Source organism: Suncus etruscus, chromosome 14 (assembly GCF_024139225.1).
Source record: "Suncus etruscus isolate mSunEtr1 chromosome 14, mSunEtr1.pri.cur, whole genome shotgun sequence".
Lineage (NCBI taxonomy): Eukaryota > Metazoa > Chordata > Mammalia > Eulipotyphla > Soricidae > Suncus > Suncus etruscus.
Window position 1 is genome coordinate 56,934,720 of NC_064861.1, and position 21,522 is coordinate 56,956,241.

Below are 21,522 nucleotides of genomic sequence, written 5' to 3' on the forward strand. Positions count from 1 at the left end.
TGTTGGAATGTAATATGGTCAGTCTCCACTTCTTTCCATCCCTCCAAGGTGTCTCTAGGATGGAATGCAAGATGTCCTTGAACTGAAATGTTCTTATGGTTTACAGCCTGGTTCCAGGGATCAATTAAGGTTAGCCTGGTTTCAGGAATCAGCTGTATCTGGGGGCCTAATCTTTCTTACTTTGAAATTGCAGTCTATGACTAAATTTCTAAAATCAAACTAAAAACAGAAGCCAATAGTGTGGCCAATAGCATAGCGATCACACCCATTACTAAGAAATCACCATTCTTATTATAAACTACTTGAGGAACATTATAAAATTACCTAAGAACACACTATGTCAAAAATGTCCATTCCAACATACTCTCTACTCACATAAAACTTCTGGTTAGCATGCTCGCTTCGGCAGCACATATACTAAAATTGGAATGATACAGAGAAGATTATCATGGCCCCTGTGCAAGGATGACACGCAATTCATGAAGCGTTCCATATTTAAAAAAAAAAAAAACTTCTGGTTAGCAAAGATTATAAGATGTTAAAGAGATGGTTCACCTGCCAGCCATACACTTTAAATGCACACAGGAATGTTTGGCAGATTGTAACAATACTATAGTGTATAGGGCACAACAAATGGTTCCACAAGCACCATCAGGAGTGATCCTTGAGCACTGAACTGGAGGCAAGCCCTGAGCACAACCAGGAGTGGCCCAAACCACCACTCCCCACAAAAAGTAAAAAAATAAAATAAGGTATGGCAATTATTTCTCAATAATTTTTGGGGGGAATCATCTGGTTTTGAATGCCATATCATTTGAGTTTGAGGATAAATTGTTTAAATATTCTGATACTGTAAGATATGAATTAAACATCCATAGGTAGAAAGGATCTTATAAATAAACACACACACACACACACACTATAAAAGCTTATCACAAGAGAAAGAGTATGTGCTACTGATCAAAAAAGTTGCAGATTCTTTTGTCTACCAGTAAGTTTTCCCTTCCCCCAATGCCCTAAACTTTCTGTTGATATGCTAATCCCTCCAGGATTGCCCACACCTAGAATGGGTGGGGGGATTTTGGATAAATAAGAGTCTAGCTGGGGGAAAGGGAGGAAAGAGAAAGAAGGCAAAGAGTCAGAGGAGAAGCAGCAAGATAAATTGCTGGGCAAACGCTTAGCATAGAAGGGATGTGAGGAAAAGCATATGGCAGATAGGTCCTTGGAATAAAAGCAAACGGACTGCAAGGAAACTTTAACTGACTGCTTGTGAATTAATTACTTCGCTGTTACCCTACAAACTTCAAGCCTTCCAGCCAAGGGCTAGAAGCATATACTGAGGGAGGCCTCATCCAACATGTGGGTCTTAGACTTTATATTTTATTAAATTAGCACACTATGTCTATCAGTTCCCTATAAACTGGCATGGAACTAAAACATATACTTAACCTAATTCCTTATTATTATTATTATTATTATTATTGGTTTCTGATGCTTTGCAAAAACAATATCATTTCTAGACTAATTATTTCATATGACAGGGAATCAAAGGAATACTGATTACATTTTCAAATTTTGCTTTTTTAAAAACCCTGCCAGAGACTCTATACTGAAAAGGAAGTCAACAAATAGTTATGCCAGCCCTCAATGCTGTAGTTCATGGAACTTAAAGGTCAGGTTTTCATAACCAGAATTCTGTAATTTTCTATGCTTATACCTGCTTTTTGTATCTAACCCTTTTTTTCCTAAAAAGGAAGGTTATACCAACCCTAAGCTCATGTGATATCTTGTGCTGCCTCAAAATGTCTTAGCAAATGTTATGCCCTTATAAGGGAATCATCCCTACCCCTTCTCCCCTTCTTATGGTATATAAGGATGAACAAAGAACGCCACGTGGTCCTTTGTCTCTATTCGGTTCTGGATGGGCACTGGACCCTGGCCGGCCAGAATAAAGAACCCACTTGAGCTTTTGCCTGAGTGACTGTCTCTTCATTTCTCTGCATCGGAGCAGCATCTGGACTACCGAGTCTTTCAATACTAAGACACAGCATGTCTTTGTTAAAAATGGGGGAATCAAGGCTGGAGCTGTTTTGCAAGTGGCAGGGTGTTTGCCTTGCACGTGCTAACCTAGAAAGGACTGCAGTTTGATCCCCCAGCGTCCCATAGGGTCCCCCAAGGCCGGACCAATTTCTGGGCTCATAGCCAGCAGTAACCCCTGAGTGTCACTGGGCATGATCCAAAAAAGCAAAATTAAAAAATAATAATGATAATAATAATAAAAATGGGGGAATCCTTTAAAATAATCAAGGGGACAGAGCTCAAAGGATAGGCAGGACTGCAGGTAGTAGCAATCCCAATTCTTCATGGCCTTGATAGCCTTGATGGCCTTGATTTCCCCTTGATGGCCCCTATTATGCAGAGCCCTGGGAGCTTCATTTTACTTGTTCAAGCAGTGGCTACTTGACTTTCCAAGACACCCTACTAATCATGTGAACACATCTCTCACTAGAAAATAAAAAGGGGAGGTACTGGAGCTGTGGCACAGCTGTAGGGCATTTGCCTTGCAAGGACAGACGTTCTATCCCCAAGCATCTTATATGGTCTCCCAAGCCAGGAGTCATTTCTGAGTGCAGAGCCAGGGTAACCACTGAGGGTCACTGGGTGTGGCCTGAAACTCAAACTAAATAAACAAACAAATAAATAAAATAAAAAGATGGGGTAAAATCACTTTTTTTAATCAATAAAACATGTAAATAGCCCAGAGAATAAAAAATTGTAGAAGGTTTTCTTTTTTAAATCTGAGAAACTTGGTATTAGTCAACATCCCACTGATTATTTGTCAATTAATATCCAACAGAGCTATCAATGCTAGTGGTGGGAAAAGAAAAGGATTTTGAGTATAGAGAATATAATGTTTCAAAAATTATGCCACTCTTACTGTTCTTGACAGCAGAGTGCTTTTTCATCGGGAAATTTACATTGGAACCTGATTGACAAAAAAAAAAAAAAAAGAATATGGAAACTTCAAATCAATAAAACAATAGCTTCTTTAAGCTCTCTTTAAGCTTTCCATCTACCTCCTCTTTAATCCATACATAAAGCACCTTTGAAGTTGGACCAGTGGAGCAACTCAGACCATCCCTTGGAAACTTGGATTATATGGAAAGAAGAGTGGGTTTTAGAAACAGAGAAATGAGGATTCCTGTTGTCAGAATCACATGTAAACTCTTTAGTACACATAATTTTCTCTTTACACAAATTTTCTTCTCTAGAGAATTTAAATAGCCAGATAATTGTTACAGATTCATTACACTAACTGAATAATCACTGAAATGAGAATCAATGTAGAATTTATTACTTGGCAAATACTGTTTGAAGTATCTTCTTTATGATAATACTTTTGATCTTTCATCCTCACCAAACTCTACTACAAGATAGCAATTCTATTATCTCTTGTTTTCTTACTCTCTAATTCACTAGACATTCTTTTACTCATTATTTTTCAGAGACTACCACCTCAAGGAACCACAGTGCTTAATAGAGCCAGGGAACTTCAAACCAGCACAGTTCCTCTTCAGATGCCTCGCTGTGAGCTACTGCTTCTATGTCTATGCTAAATGGTGCATAGACAGAGCCCATCATCTGGAACATTCTCAGCAAGTCAAAAATTCTCTCCATACCAATTTTATGCCAAGTATTATGTGACAATGAGTAATAATTGTCATGTTATTTTTCTTGCTGACATGCACCAACCAAAAGTCACATATTTAAATATTCAGTGTCACATTTTGAAATCGCTGAATAGTGTGGAAATTATATTTGATGTTAAAAAGGTATCAGCAGTAAAAGTCTACATTTTTCTTCCTCTGTATGAATATATCCTTGACAATCAAATATATTTACAGTTAAACTTAAGTCCCATATAAAGTGAGGGGACAGAGGCCTATGAAAAGTATATGGGAAAATGATATGATGAACACATTATCCATAACATGTGGAGATAGAGGTCATATGGAAAAATGCATATAATGAACAAAGATGTTTTAGGGTAAATAGATAACCTTTGATAAATTAGTCTTTTGTTCTCTTCTCTTTCCCTCTCCTACTTTCCATTCTCTAACCCTTTCTTCCTTCCTTCCTCCCCCTTTTGCATCTCTTACTACTCTTGTTATTTTTTTCTTTTCTTGTCTAATTTTAATGATTCCACTTTAAGTATTTCAAACCCATAAGTTAATAATTTATATACTATCTGTTATTTATCTACATATAATCTCCCTCCTTGTTTTTGAGATAGGGTTAGGTTCTTTAAAATACTTCTTTTTGTTTGTTTGTTTTGGGCCACTCTGGTGATGCTTAGGGGTTACTCCTTGTTATGAGCTCAGAAGTTGTTCCTGGCTTGGGGGGCCATATTGGACACCAGGGATTTAACCAAGGTCTGTCCTGGGTCAGCCATGTGCAAGGCACATGCCTTACTGCTGTGCTATCCCTCCAGCCTCAGGTTATTAAAAATACTTCTATACGCTTGGAAACTTGACTAAATAAAATATGTATACCTCCTTTTCTAAGCCACCATGATTTACCCCTAACCTTTATCCCAAAAGTTATTCAGCCAAACCTCTCTTAAGAAAGTTTGACTGCTTCTAGTAAATCAAGCTTAATGATAATACTTACACTTTCCAAATTTCATAATTGGGTAATCAAGGAAAATCTTTAAATTCATGAACATAAAATTGCCTCTTTATGGACACAATCTTTTGTAATATGTTTTCCCTAGGTATAATGGATGTTTAAATTCTTGTACCCACCCTAGCCCCCTACCAGAACCTATTCATTTTATTGCAGTGGCTTCAAGCTGAGTTTAGTACTGGATGTGACATTTGCTATCATTTATATAACTCAAATGAGATCATTCAACCTGAAATCATTTTACAAAGAGCTCATCACATTCCTGCCTGAAGTTGTTCCAGGAGAGATAGATTTCACCTGATAGACCAGGCACATCCTTATACTTGGGAGTGTGTATCTCACCGCTGTCAACAGAAAGAGCATTCACTGTAGATTTACTAATCACAAACTTGGAAACACAATGCTTCAAATCATCCAGAGCTCATCTTTGCTACTGGTATTAAGAATAAAAGGAAAAGTCAGGAATATAAACTTTCTGAAGAGTCAGGTGGGGATGAGGTGTGGAGGAGGAAGATTTGGGACATAGGTGATAAGAGTGTTGCACTGGTGAAGGGGGGTATTCTTTACATGACTGAAACCCAACAACAATCATATTTGTAATCAAGGTGTTTAAATAAAGATATTAATAAAAAAAAATCATTCATTGAAGAGAGGTCATGCATGGAAGGTTTTCAGTACTAGAGAACATACTTTGAATGTGGGAGATCTAGGTTTGGTACTGGGAACCCTGTAGCCCTCCAAACATCTCTAGGAGGTGCAAACCTTACCAAAGCTTTGAAGGATGGATTTTGTGGGAGTGGAATCAGCATACAAGTAAGAGAAAAAATTACAAAACAAACTATGAATTGAATTATATTTATTGTCTATCCTTGTCAAAAAAAAGAGTCTTAGATTGTGACAAATTACAATCAGATAACTACTTAATCATATCAATGGATTTCTAGTAACCTTTCCCACCCTTTGAAAAAACATAATCAGAAGTACTAGATGCTCCTTTCCAGAAAGTTATTCTGTGAGTTTAGTATCAGAAGATCCATTTAATGCTTTGCAGTAATGAGAAAATTAGGGGCTGATTTCAATCCACATTTGCCTTTGTTCCTAATGAACACTGGCATTAGTGCTCAATTAACAATGACACATATAAACATATGAGCCTTTGCTCTGATTCCAACCCGGTATGGTTGAACCATAAGGAGACCTCCCTGCGTGAGCAGATCAAAGACCCTGTGCAGTGCATCTTTTCAGAGCAGGGCAGAAACAAATTAATTATCTCCATCTAATTTTAAGGAGCATGGCTAAAGAACAATGAGGGGAAAGTGGTGGTGGCTGCCTAGAGAGAGTCACATTCAAAATAGGTTCATGTCACAAAAGACACATGAGCTCATGCCAGGCAATATCTGTTTGTAGTTTTCTGCTTTATAATTTTTTCTCACAGTACTTGAAATTAAATTAGCACTTTTCTTTCTTAATAAGAGATATAAGAAATACACTTTGGTTATGATGCATAACACATTAACTACAATTACATCAATATATCTTTCTCTGCCTCTTTATGCAGGGTTTTTTTTTCCTCTTTTCTGCCTCCTTTGGGAAACTTTTAGGGAACAACTTTTGCTAATAATTAATAATGGGAGGATTCTCCTGAGAAAATCATTTGGAATCGTTATGCTCTCCTAATAAATAGTCATTTCAGATTTCTCATCAGCAATATTTGGATTCCAAATGTTAGGTAATTACAGTGGCCATTGCATTTGGATTGATTAATATGTAAATTTAACTGATTTGGTCTTCAAAAGTCAATACAAAGCAATGCATATACATTCATGTAGAATAGGTCTCTTGTGCTTGGGGACTTTGAGAAGGAGCTGATATTCAGATGATAAAAGGAAATCTTTCAATGGACACAAAAATGGGTTTCTTAAATTCAGTTGCTCTTGCTTCTTTCATTAGTCTCTGTTATGGCTGCTTCAAGCATCTAGACTCTTTTAGCAAGGTCACAAAACTGCCATTCAAATCCTATCAATGTTTATCTGCCTGAACTATGTTAGCACACAATGCCTCTGTCATTCAAAGAGTTCTAACATTGGACTGGTTGGTTTTTAAAAGGAGATCCTGGCAATCTTCAAAAGAAACAGAACAAACAGTACTTGGATCACAGAGCACTGATGACCAGCTGCAACAGAGGCAGAGACTTCAGATTCGAACAGCATCAACCCAAAGCATTTGAACTTTATTCTCCTTTTTATCTCTTGTTCTCCTTAAGAATGAACTCCTTTGCCAGTCTGTGATTATTTGTAGATTCTTCACAAAATAGAAATTCCAAATTTTAAGGTTTTTTGTTAATGTCATTTTTATCAAGTTGTAAAAAAGCAAATTACTTCACAGCTCTTGGAGAGTCTGTGTAGGGGGGGGGGGGGTTAAGTATGACAGTCCTCATTTAAATTGTATTGTAAAAAGGACCCCTAATCTTGCTTAATTTGTTCCTGAATATCAAAGTTAAAGGCCTTCCACAAACTGTCCCACACAGGTTCTGAATTTATTGGTGGATACACATTGTTGTCTGCATTTTAAAAGTTTTACTAAATAGGGAGCTTGAGAGATTGTACCTCTGAGTACAAAGCCAGAAGTAAGTCCTGAGCACTGCTGAGGTGTGGCCCCCAAACAAATATTTGAAAAATGTATTTCGCAAATAATGCCATTTTGCACACAGGTTGAAAAAACTGATGTGCTTAAGTGGGCCTAATGCTGTTAAAGGGGATGCCCACTCATCAAAGGTAGGATTTGCTAAGAAAAACATTCACTGATGCCTGTATTAACTAAGCAAATAGTAATCACATTCAAATCACGAATCAAGCCCCATTCTAGACACCTCCAATGTAGCACTCCATATAGCAATGAATTAGGCAGACAAGGCTCCTGTCTTCACAGTGTTTTGCCATCTGGTAGAAAGACAGAGAGAGGAAACTACTTCCCAAACAGACCAATGAACCAAATGGCTGAATCTGACTGAGAACATGGGAAGTGCTATAACTGACTACAAGTTCATGGACACAGAAAATGTCAGAAATGCAAGGTCACTTTAGAGAGAAGAGTCTGGGGAGGTATCTTTACAGAATGACACTTATATGTCAACTAGCATGACAAGCTGGAGTCTAGCCCTCAGGTCTGAGAGAAATCTTCCAGACTGGAGGCAACACTATAAATAAGCTCATGAGATAAGCTTTTACAGAAGAGGATCTTCGACCCTTTTTCAGAAAAATAAAATTACTGAGCATGTTTGATGACTCCTGAAGTTACCAATCCTCCCCAAGAATGCTCTAGTGCCCACCCTCGGAATATTATAACACCCATATGGGCAAAGACTGCTAGGGTTGACAAAAGGGGAAACAGCATAAGGAAGCCAGAGATCAAATGAAGTAAAGTTTATTTTTGTTTTCTGTTGTAAGGAATAAATATAAAATGATACATTTTTGTATAAAATGATACAATTTTGTCATGGGATTTCTTTTTCGTTTGGTGATGTTTTGTTGTTGTTGTTGTTGTTGTTTTGGGCCACACCCAGTGGCACTCAGTGGTTACTCCTGGTTCTCTGCTCAGAAATCACCCCTGGAGGCCGGCGAGGTGGCGCTAGAGGTAAGGTTTCTGCCTTGCAAGAGCTAGCCAAGGAAAGATAGCAACCACGGTTCTATCCCCTGGCGTCCGTATGGTTCCCCCAAGCAATTTCTGAGCGCTTAGCTAGGAGTAACCCCTGAGCATCAAATGGGTGTGGCCCGAAAAAAAAAAATCACACCTGGCAGGCTTAGATGACCATATGGGATGCCAGGGTGCTGGGAATTGAATCCTGGTCTGCCAGGTCCAAGGCAAATGCCCAACCCTAGTACTATTGCTCCACCCCCAAGGATATGGTTTCTAGTAGGTTAAATATAAGAGATTATAGAAATGACCTTCAACAGAGATGGAGAAAGAAATGAAGACAGGTGAATTGATGCTTTTCTTTGTGTTAACAAAGCAAGGCATGGAAACCAGTTTAATAGTTTGTGTTTAAGCTTCAGGTTTTGGGGAGCTTTCTTTTCTTTCTTCATATTCAGCATCATCAAAAGCCATTTTTTAGCCCACTGTTCTCTAATGGGTTTTTGACAGGCAAGAGCAAATGAGGGGATCCCAAAAACGGAGTTGCCTTCATTCTGAGTTCTTCGTAGAACTACTTCCAGTAAGCAAAGAACTTACATATTTTGCAATAATTCCTTTCATATTTTACAAAAATTGAAATTCAGTTTTCTTCTGTGTTCAAGATGATCAGAAAATAGCTAGGGAGCCACAGAAGAGGGGGGAGGTAATCAAGGGCAAGAAGGTAAGCAATGTCATTTTGCTCCCTGGTTTACCCAGGCTGATTAGAGACTATATCTTGAGTACATTTTATTCTCATATCTTTTTGAAAGGAAAACTATTCTAGCCTCACTTTATAGAAATTTGACAGACTTGATCAAAGACATTAATAATTGAGCCCTGGGGCCAGAGAGATAACATGGAGGTAAGGTGTTTGCCTTTCATGCAGGAGGTCATCGGTTCGAATCCCGATGCCCCATATGGTCCCCCGTGCCTGCCAGAGGCAATTTCTGAGCCTGGAGCCAGGAATAACCCCTGAACACTGCCGGGTGTGACCCAAAAACCACAAAAAAAAAATAGTTGAGCCCTGAACCCAGGTGCTTTTCATTTTTAAGTCAATGGGCCTTTTTACCTGAATGCTTTTTATTTGCCAGGCACTCCCCACTAGTTTTTGCTGATAACAAAAACATGCCTCCAGGAGAAAGAAGGCAAAATAATATTCAGAAAAGTCACTTCTTTCCTCATTACTTCAGGAATAGTTTTAGAGCACAGAATCTTGTACAGCTTATCTAAGTGGAGTCTCACTACTTCCTCTTCTGCAAGCCTAGAAACTAAATTATTAACTCAGTTCTGAATCAGGGGTGTAAGTGATTGCACAGTGGGTAGGGCACTTGCCTTATGTGGTTGAGACCTCAGTTTTATCCACAGCACCCATTTGTTCCTGCGAGAACCGCCAGGATTGATCTGATTGCAATGCCAAGAGTATGCCCTGGGGCCAGAGAGGTGACTCTAGAGGTAAGGCAGCGTCTGCCTTGCAAGCAGGACAGACTGCAGTTGGATCCCTTCGCAGCCCATATGGTCCCTCCAAGCCAGGGGAGATTTCTGAGCACATAGCCAGGAATAACCCCTCAAAACCAAACAGGTGTGGCCCTCAAAAAAACAAAAACAAAAACAACAACAAAAATAGAGTATGCCCTAATAGCATAGATAATAGCATAGCTGGGTGTGGCCCCAAAATAAAACAAGCCAACAAAAAGTAAAAATCAAATCCAATGCTATTGTTTGCCTGGGTGAAACCTGGGAACCATGTATGGTGCTGAGGATTTAGCCAGGATGGTAGAATATAAGGCAAGTGTCAATTCTTGTACTATCTCTGGCCAATCTACTACCATTTTAATTAATTAGGTTGGCTTTGATGTCCTAAAAGAAAGGTGCTTCTAATTAGAACTGTCCCAACCCAAGGAATGTCAATTCCCTGATAAAGATCTTAAAATCTGTTTTCTGACACCACATTTCACTTACTGAAGCAGACAGCAGGCAGGTCAGAGAGGGACCCCTCCCCTAAGGCAATGAATTCTTGGTATAAAATTAAAGTTCTTAGAAGCAATAAAACCAAGATATTGGATTTGAAGGAGTTACTCCTTTTAGATAAGTGTCTCAATTGGCACCACTGCAGGCTCTGAGAAGACTGGACCCCATACCAAAGATACTCTAGCTGAAACTAAGGCCTGGAAAGGAATATCAAAGAAGACCATCAACAAGCCACTGGCAAAAGCTGCCCTAACTATGGGACTCTTGTTTTACATGGATTAGGGGCAGGTTGGGAGAAATTCTATATAAACCAGCTTTGAATAAAGGAATCAGACATTTGCTCCTCAGCCCTATGAGCTCATGTAGCACATATATGTTGACTGGGTACATGGTGCCTGAGCACTTCTCATGTGCTCACATATGGTCACCCACATCTCCCTTTTTCCTTTTGAGCTGTGTATTTTTGTGTGTTAACTCTGGGATGTGTACTGGATCTCATTCTCTCTCTCTTTCTTACTCTCTCTCTCTCTCTCTCTCTCTCTCTCTCTCTCTCTCTCTCCCCACTTCTGTCCTTTTGGCCATTGTGATTTGCAATACTATTACTGAAGCAATAGTCATTTCTAAATTGCATAATAGACAGTATATTTTGTGTTTTTCACATATATATACACAAATGTATAATATATATAATTATCTTACTTTCAATAGGTTAAATTGTTAAGAAATTAAAATGGAGAGTGAGGAATTTATAATTATATATTATGTTTCATAAAACATAAGATGAGCATAGATAATGCTATGAAAATGTAGAGTTTGACATCTATATCACTTTAAACAGTGATATTTAAAAATGGCTATTCTAAACAGTGCTATTTAAATTCAATTTTTTGGACAAATAAAATAATCTATAAACAAAATGGAAGAAACTCATTTAAGGCATAGAAAATTATGCTTCTTCCCCAAAATATCTCATAATTGTTTCTCATCCTTTCTAAACTTCCTTATCATTGGAAATAATATATCTATCTTACATGATTTTATTTAGGTTTGAGTTAATATAAAGTTTCTCATAATGTGGGTAAAATCAAAAATTGGTTTATAAAATATCAAATAGTTTCTCTTCTTCTTTTAGCAACACATTATTTTTGCTTTATGTCTTACCATTGGCCATTGCTAATCACAATGATGTCTACTTTAGATTATTAAATCACATGCCAATATACATTTCCTAAGACAAGGGGCATTTAAAGCTCAAATTAAGCACTTTAACTAGAAATTAACCAAGAATAATAGTTATAACCCAAATGTTTGTTGCCATATTTTTGCTGAAATTTCTAACTTATTGTGTTCAAAAATTTCCCAGAGACTTCAAATAACCAGCATTTCCAGAGACAAATCCATTTTTACTTCTTCTGCATTCAATGAAAGTTATGGCTTGGTACTTTCCTTAGATCATAATTTAGATGTCAATCTTTACTACTCTAAAATAGTGGCCCTGGAGTTTTAGCTCTATTTAACCAGCTTCCAAATATAATAAAAAATAGCTATGAAATCAGAAACCTCTTAGTAATTCTACAGACTCACAGCAGGAACACTTGAAAAGTCACTCAATATAGGAAAGACATAAAATGTTCAAGGTTCAGAAGGCAGTGCCAAAAATGAAGTTGAAATGGTTAGAAATATTGTTTCATAGCACTTCATCCTTAACTCTTTTGTGACATTTCAGTGAAAAGTTGTATTTGAAGCTGCAAATTATATTACATAGATTATTGCAACAAACTTTCAGAGTATTTCTGTGAATGACATTTTACTGTTTATGGCTATGACCTATTTCAGAGATCTGTTCATACAAATATGGCCAGTTACATGAAACATGGCTTGTCCCATTCTTAGTGTTGAAACTTAGGGTATAATGCAGTTTTCATCTCATTCATTGAATAATAAAAAAAGTTACATGGTAGAACTATCAGCTCAGTATTATGTATTGAACTATCTTGACCTTTTCAAGATGGAGGCCATAAGTCAGGACCAGAAGATGCTTATTCAACCCTTCTGGGAAAGAGTCAAAATAGCCACAAATCAAATCCCAGTGTCCTTTCCTTCCCAATAGGATAACTATCACAGTTTAAAAATGTAATGTCAGTTGAGGTCAGTATGAAATGGGCAATATATATATTTTATGATATAATTCATGAGAAATATACTCTAACAAATTGACTTTATTTAAGGGTGAGTGCTTTACATAGTTCTTAATTTGTTTTGTTCTCATAAAAATAATATATTCTGTGGCTGGAGCAATAGTACAGCATTTAGGGCATTTGTCCTGCAGTGGCCTACTCAGCTACAATCACCAGTATCCCATATGGTTACTCAGGTACCACCAGGAGTAATTATTTTTCCTAAAAAAATATGGGACGCTACACGAATTTGCATGTCATCGTTGTGCAGGGGCCATGCTAATCTTCTCTGTATCATTCCAATTTTAGGATATGTGCTGCCGAAGTGAGCACAGTAATTTTTGAGTGTAGAGTCAGGAGTAGCCCCTGAGCACAGGCAGGCATGGTCCCCAAACCATACTATGACGACGACGATGACGACTTATACTTCTACTACTCATTTATTTTATATAAATACAAGAAACTGAAAGTTTATATTCATTGTATTTCATAGTAAAGGAAGTGAATTTGGAATCAAAAAACTATAAATTTTAGTACCCACTTCATTCATAATTAACCATTCATAACTAACCTTGGGCAAATCACAGTTAATAAGAAAATTTTATTTTTAATCTTTTTTTTTTTTTTTGCCTTTTTTTGGGCCACAGCCTCTGATACTCAGGGGTTACTACTGGCTATGCTCAGAAATCACTCCTGGCTCAGGGGACCACATGGGATGCCAGGGATCTAATCAAGGTCCATACTGGATCATCCACGTGCAAGGCAAATACTGCTGTGCCATTGTTCTGGCCCAATATAGAAAAATTTTAAATGTGTAATTGGAAATTTAAAAATCTAATTAAAATTTTAAATGTGTAAAAGATCATAAGTGCCTATTCTCAAGGACTTTTGCTGCCTTTGATAAAAAGACAGAGAAACAACACAAAGCCCGACTACACATTATATCATAAAGAAACCAGCAACAACAGAAACAACAGCGTAGAGAGAACAGGTTTGTAATTATCATTTTTACTACAAAGACCCATAATAATTCACTAGGGATCTTATATAGGATTACAGGTAAAGATTATGATAGGAAATTACTGAGTCCAACGGAAACACTTCAAAACATTATATTTGAATGTCTTAACCTTACCACATTTAAAATAACTTCTCAGTTTTTCTGTCCATAGGGGTTCCTGGATACAAAGTGTGAACATCCTATGGTGGTACCTCGGTGCTCAATCACACAAGGCACCATACTCTGCTTGAATCATGAAAATGGCCAGATAAAACTCTTTAACATACCCTTTATCTCTAGATTATGTCTTCTTTTAAGACCGAAGCACACGACCAGCCAGATATCCGAAGAAACAACCGAGACCTACAGATTTTTACCACAGGGCCTAAGCAACAAACACGTTCAACCAAACTAACATGCCCCGGCTTTATACCCTCTCTTCTCATTACTTCGTATTTTTGTTGTTTTTGGTGCTTGATTGTTGGTTTGTTTTGTTTTGTTTTGTTTTTCCTATACTCTCTTCTTGTCTCCCTCTTCTTCCACCTTCTCCTCCTCAATATCATCAATTCAATCTATGTCAAATAAAATACACATGGTTACCTCCTCTATAGGAAAGGAAAGCTGACATATAGGGTGCTGTGAACAAAACTGAAAAGGGTAAACACCTATATAGATAGACCTCATTAACACAATGGTCAGTACTCGAGACACGAATCCTATACATACCCAAAAGTTGCCCTATTAGTTTCCTTTCCTTACATGTACTATACTTAGTACTTAGCATACCTCTTGCCCTTCATACCTCTCCACATTAATATATACCTAAGCTAACTTGTATATGTCTATATGTGCGCAGGAGCACACAGAGATAGGAATTTGTTGTGGGCCAATTCTGTTGCTGACGCCAGTGCCTGCAAACAGATTCTTCGTGGAGTTCGAGAAACCTTCATGGGGAGAGAGTGGATACACGAAATGGCGAAAAGACGGAACAATATTGTAGAAATGAATGAGACCACACAGAATGCATGGGGACTTGCGTCTAAAAAGACGAAGACAAATTTATTTTTTGAGCTGGGCTGCTTTTAAGGTTTGAGGTTTGGAATGCAGGGTGTAAATTTTTGACATCAAAGGAAATGGGAGATGACCAGGGGAACAGGATGAAAGACCCTGGCTAAAATTTGCATACTAAAGAACCGATACTGAAGGTGAAAAAACAGTTTCTATTATGGGTTTGCTTTGTTTTGGGTAAGCAGGGGGAAACAGGTAATTTTCAGGGAAGTGGGAAGAGAGAGGAATGTTTTAGAGTTTTGGGGAAAAACTGAAAATTACTTTGTTTTGAGTAAGCAGGGGAAAACTGAAAATTGCTTCACTCATGAGCTAAGTGTTTGGAAAAACCTGACTTTGGCGCCAAAGTAGCAAAGATCACAGGGAGCTGTTAGTGGGAGACTTTTGGCGGGATTTGTACTGTCCTCCTTTGTTAGAAAGAATTACTAAGGCTTGATTTTTAATATTGGTTAAAAATAAAGAGAGAGATAGTTACAGCCACATATTAGAATTATGGCCAAACAATCCACGCAAAGGGTCAACTGATTTTGACTGCTCTAAGCGGGCCTTTTTGGCAAATAATTCTTTTACAGGAGTGCAACACTTTTAATGTGTGCCCATCCTGAGTGGGGCGCAACAGGAATTCTCCTTAAGAGACAAACCTAAACCACAAATAACCCATACCTATACCCTATATAACCCCTCCCATATACTATTCTCTCTCCCTCCTCCAGAAATCCGACTATTCCTTCACCCCTCAATCCCACCCCTGATATCCCCACCACACTATAACTCTTCACCCTCAGTTCTTAATCCAGTAGGCATCAAGACCGACTTCTTACTCCAACGAGCCAGTACCCACTACCCAAGTGAAGAGACACTCACTCAAACTCTCACCTCGATCCCGGCAAGAAAATACAAACAATACCCCGACTGACCCATGCAGTCCCTCCTAATTACCTCTCCCTAATGTGGACTGTGGCTTGATATTGGAACTAGCTCCAAAGGACCCCCACTGCAAGAACTCTACCCAAGACCTCCCTGCCTGGACCCCATACCTCACAAGGAAATCTCAAAAGACAATGGGGAGGCCTATACTTTCATCATAAGTATAGACCTATCTAACATAACCTGTTATCCTGTTTCTCCCCAAATGTAAAGTATCACTCCGGTATCACTTTCTCCCTTTTTCTTTGTTTTGTTTTCTTTTTCCTTTTCTTTTTTGTTCTTGTTAGTTTCTTTTGTTTGTTTTGTATTGTTTTGTTTTAGTTTTTGTTATTTGATTTGATTTGGTTTTGCTTCTTTTGGGTCACTTCTGGTGGCACTCAGAGGGTGCTCCTGGCTGTATGTTTGGAGTATGCCCCCGGGAGGGCACGGGGGACCATAGGGGATGCAGGGATCTGAGCCACCGTACTTCTACAGGAAGGACAGAAGCCTTGTCTCCATGCTATCTCTCCAGCCCCACTTTATTTCTTTAATTACGATTTTTTATAATTACGTCTTTTATTTAATATTTTTTAATTATTTTTAAAAGAAACTTATTCCTTTAGATATGTGTGAGCATATATATTCTTAGTTTTTGTCAGGTGTCTGTTTTCTTTTCTCTCCACCCCCAAATACACCAGCAATATAATATAGCACCACTTCATCCTGCAAAGACATATTAAACAAAGAGGAATTTGTACGTGTAAAATAAGCTTTTATCTACTAGGGATAAGAACTCATACTTGTTTAAAACACAGGGGCATCTCTCACCCTGAACGTATGTCATGTGGAAACAACTTGGGCTCCAGGGAACTAGACACCGACTGTCCAGCCTTGACACCTGAATCCCAGACATAGAAACAACAGAATTCTCCACAACAGCTCCAGGAGCAAAACCCCCTCCAGGGCTTTCACAATGCTGCTCTGACGCCACCATGTGCCAGTTCTAAATTGATAATCTGACAATGAGGAAATGGGAACAAATTGATCTAAGAGCAAGTTGTCCTTCCTCATCAGCTAACGATAAAACAAAACCAGAAAACATGTCACCCTTTGATCTGTGCAAAAGCCAAGATCGCTATATACAAACGACTGGCTGTTACAACCAGGACTGGACAGTACACATCCAGGGACCACCACCAACAACAGCAGCAGCAATAAAAAGCTCTAGCCTAGCTTTTGGTCTACGATTTGTTCAACAAACAAGATCTCCAATTCCAGAGGTCTGACTGAGACAACCGCAACTGAACAGGTCTTCCGGAAATATAACAAAAGACCTTATCCCAGGCTCCATCCTTGGAGCAACATAATGACCGAGACCACCAACTACAGAAGATGGATTAAAAGGACACTGAAGAAGCTAAGTGCTAGAACCACAAAGAAAGACTTCATCATAAGCTCCATTCCTTGAGCTGCACAGTCACCAAGATCTCTAGATACAGAGGTCTGATGTTACCATCCAAGACGAAGCAGAAGTCTTCCATACACCACGAAAGCACCAAGGGGAGAGTAAATGATCATGAAAGGAGTCTATAGTTAATCTCATGACAGTATACTTTAGGGGTGGAGAAACCCTGTATCTCCTAGGCCAAGGGAATTCCCTCTACAATATCCCCAATAGTTACTGTGCCTATGCAGGGGGAAAAAGGAAAGGAAAAAAAAAAAGCACAAAACAATCATTTTTCCACACATATATTTATCGATTGATCAATTTTTTGATGTTTTTATTTTGGTGTAGAGTTTGAAGATGATGTCTCCAATATTATTTTATTTTATTTTATTTTATCCTTTTCTCTTTTTGCACTCAGGCATGATTTGATTTCAGAACCGAGACTATTGTGTGGTGCCTGTCTTTATTTATTATTTTTTATTTTTTTGCTTTATTGCTGTAGTGATCACTGGATATTTAATTTGATATTTCTTTCTGTATTGTTGTGGGTTTTCAATTACCTTTTTCACATCCTCTCAAACTGAGGTTGAAAGCCTCTAAAAGGACTCCGCCCATTTTCAGCATATTTGACTTCTTTTTTATTTTCTTATTTTGTACCTCAATCTATTGCTTTTCTTTCCTTCAAACAAAACCACATAACTCGATTTATCTAGCTCTGCCTCTTAAATAGAGGGGGAAACAAGAGAGGGTAACAGGACCAAATAGATATATGATCACTAATAGTAAGCTAGAAAAAAAGGTGACCACCTACTCTAGCAGCCCTGGAGGGGTGATGGTGGGGTATATAGGTTACAGAAAGGGAATTGGGATGTGGGGAGGACATATTTGGTGATGGGTATTCCCCTGATTCAATGTTAATATGTACCTAAAATACTACTGTGAAAGATATGTCATTATGATAAAAACATTGTGTTTTAATCAGAAATGTTCTTTGACTTACATGTATTATTATATTAATTATATTATATGTTATATTATGTTACTATATTATGTTATGTTAGTTTACAATATGTTAATAAATTTTGTCTCTTGAATAAATTCTTATAATAAAAAAGAAATTCTTAATCAAAGTATTAGATTTTAATCATATATAGGACAACTAATGACTGAAATGTTCTGTAGTAAATTCAGATTATATAATACAAGTATGATGCCAATGCCTATATTTCCTGGTAAACTTTTTGGAGAGATGGGAGTTTCTTGCTCACTTTTATATATAAGTAAAAATTCATATTAATTTATTGGGGTTGGTTTTGAACTGTCTCTCTTATAGGAGGTTGGTCAGTAACGTAGTTTATTACTGAAGTTGAAACTGATTTTAAATTTATTTTGCATTTTTAGTGCCTGATTATTTTTATTAAGAAATTTATATACTCTTTCTAAATGATAATTCAGTGCCTTCTATAAAAATTCTAGATGTGATGAACTCTATTTCACCTACAGGTATTTGGACAAATCATGGTGCTTTATTTTTGATTCCTTTTATTTTGTCAATATGTAAAGTTGACCAATATATTTGAGAGCTAGAGATGGTGATCATGATAAGATATAATATCTCCTCAAAGTTCTCAGTCTAGAGGGAAAGAAAGACAACATTTAATTGATAAGAATTATGATAGTATAAGTGCTCAAGGCTCAGAGACCTCATTGGAATGCTATCTTGTGCAGCAAAAAGTAACAGATCTATATAATAGCTGTAGAAGACCTTATAGAATACAGTGAAAAAAATTGCTCTTATTTCAAAGATAATCATAACGAGCAGTCACTTTGAGTTTAGTAAAGATTTCTTGGTCATATGCTGCCTCCACTTTACATTTAACTTTACTTTGAGGATTGAGCTCCTGTTGCTCTTTCATATAGAACCATGATTGAGAACATAGATGATGATGAAGTGTGTCAGTGTGTCAGTGTGACTGTGTGTGTGTGTGTGTGTGTGTGTGTGTGTGTGTGTGTGTGTGAGGGATAGAAAAATGTACTGGATTGAAGTCAATGGATCAATACTAAAGTGAGTGGTGGAAAGATGACTATAAATATTATATTAATATATCAGTGCTCTGAGATAAAGGGGGTTATTTGGTTCATAAACTTTAGAACTCAAGCATAGATTTCTATATGCTTTATTTTTTCCTTTTGGAATGACATATAGTTGGCAAGCCCATTTTTGTATATGCTCTTTTGCATTTACTCCATATGAGTGTCACTAACTGGTGTTATTGTCAATCACTCTTCATAAAATAACATAGAATAGAATCTTTTAACTTCAGAATCTTGAATCTTTAAAGGATCACTATTATTTTCCCACTGATTTTTGTCCATCAATGTGATAATGGTTTAATTGCTAAATATTATCAAGGGATTAGATTTTACATTTTAAGTTATATTGGTGATTGTAATAGATAAATTATTTTGTTAACTAAATTAACAAAGATGATATTGAGGCATATTTTAAAGAGAAAGTAAAATTGGTGGCCCTTAATACCATTCAGATTAAATCTATTCTTAGAAATCAAACTTTTACTATTATTTTCTACTTCTAGAAAGTCTGTCTAGAGTACAGGCCGGTGTGGGGTGGGAATAAGGACACTTGGGATATTGGTCATGGGAATGTTGCACTGGTGAAGGATTATATATGTATATATTAAAAAAATCAAAAAAAAGAAAAGAAAAGAAAGGAAAAGAAAAGAAAAGATAAGGCTGCCCAATTCTTACCACAGGCTGTATTCTTTACACTGACTATAGAAAGAGGAGGTACAGTAAATGAACCCCATATACACCTCAACACAGGCCCTTTGCCTGGTCTGTATTGTGAATTGGTGGGCAAAAAATAATAAAAAAAAAGAAAGAAAGCTTTTAGATTATAAAAGATGTCCAGAAAATTATTGAAAGTTTTTGAAGTTTTTTTTTTTGGGTGTTGTTGTTGTTGTTGTTGATGATTTTGAGTCATAGGTAAGGATGTAGAGCTCAGGGATCATTTCTAACTCTGAGCTCAGGGATCATTTCGGGCAGTGCTCAGGGAACAATATGGACTGCCAAGGATTAAATCCAGGTTGGTCATGTGCAAAGGCAAATGCCCTACCTGTTCTCCTATGACTACAGACCACTACTGAAAGATTTTAAAATGTGTATTAAAAGCTATCATATGTACAGTTAATCAATTATATGATGCACTTTTAAATAAAATTATTATGCATGAATAATGTTTACTTTGAAAAATTTTTAAAGGAGTTACACACCAAAAATACCTGGTACAACATATGATTTCAAAGATTAATTTATTCAGAACATGAAGTTTAATTGTTTTAGATCACAACATATAAAGTTTGAAAAAAATATAACAAATTAGTATGAAAATTTAAAAGATAAGGAGAGGTTATCCCAGGTTGACTTATGTGAAGGGAAAGGCAGCAGCCTGAGAAGGGAATCTGTCATGTTCTCTCCACATCTGATCACCTGGGAGCAGCTGGGGAGATCTAAGATCTAGTACTGTGGGCCCTGCTCTGACAAGGAAAGCAATTTATCCTAGACCTTGCCTAGGGCTTTCAGGTTGGTAATCTTCCTTCACAGAAAAGAATTTCAAAAGGAGACAAGCAGTGAAGAACAGGTTTTAGTTGCAAATTAGGAGGAAAGTTTAAGAATGAGAGTGTAATGCACTCAAGAGAGAGTTGGGCTTCTCCAAAGGTGAAATATAAAATATAAGAGCACACACCTCAAGAGGGCAAATGTGGGTGGGGTTTTTTTTGGCCCCCGCGTGCTTGGGCTAGAAAAAGGTATGTAGCAGCAATACATGGTCCAGGGAGCACATGTGTACAGCCTTCTCCAACATTGGGGAGTTGGAGAGAGAGAGAGAAAAAGAGAAAGGAGAGAGGGGGGGGGAGGAAGGGAGGGGGGAGGGAGGGAGAAAAGTAGCTGCTATACTGCTATAATGGCAGGATGAAATGAGTGGAGTGAGGTGGTAGGAGGGTAACTGGGAGGGGCCGGGTAGGTGGCGCTGGAGGTAAGGTGTCTGCCTTGCAAGCGCTAGCCAAGGAAGGACCGCGGTTCGATCCCCCGGAGTCCCATATGGTCCCCCCAAGCCAGGGGCGATTTCTGAGCACATAGCCAGGAGTAACCCCTGAGCGTCAAACGGGTGTGGCCCAAAAAACAAAAAAAAAAAAAAAAAAAAAAAAAAAAAAAAGGAGGGTAACTGGGGACATTGGTGAAAGAAAGTGTACACTGGTAAAGGGATTGGTGTTGAAATACTGTATGACTAAAACACAATTGAAAATTAAAATAATAATAAATTTTAAAAGAATGGCAATTGCATGGAAATAAATCAAACTTCTAATTTTATAGCTTTTAAAGTATGTATTTTAGAGATAAAAAGTTAAATAGAAAACATGGGGGTTTGGGCTTTGGTCCACACTAGAATGCCTTTCAGATGAGGCTCTGGCATCATCTCAATACCAAATAGCTCCCTATGTGCCAATGTCTCCCAAATCCACCAAATATCCAGCAAAATGACTATGTAATATGGAACTTTCCCTCCAAAAATAAATAATAAATTT

At 37.6% G+C, this 21,522-nt stretch overlaps 3 non-coding genes across 3 annotated transcripts; 2 read left to right on the top strand and 1 right to left on the bottom strand.

Moving 5' to 3' along the window:
- Positions 1 to 393: 393 nt before the first annotated feature.
- On the top strand, positions 394 to 499 carry LOC126029157 (U6 spliceosomal RNA). Its single transcript, XR_007502809.1, has one exon. It is a non-coding gene; the product is annotated as a U6 spliceosomal RNA (small nuclear RNA).
- A 12,227-nt stretch (positions 500 to 12,726) lies between these two features.
- On the bottom strand, positions 12,727 to 12,833 carry LOC126029073 (U6 spliceosomal RNA). Its single transcript, XR_007502729.1, has one exon. It is a non-coding gene; the product is annotated as a U6 spliceosomal RNA (small nuclear RNA).
- A 6,837-nt stretch (positions 12,834 to 19,670) lies between these two features.
- Positions 19,671 to 19,801, top strand: LOC126028804 (small nucleolar RNA SNORA51). The gene has a single exon (XR_007502516.1). It is a non-coding gene; the product is annotated as a small nucleolar RNA SNORA51 (small nucleolar RNA).
- Positions 19,802 to 21,522: the final 1,721 nt, after the last annotated feature.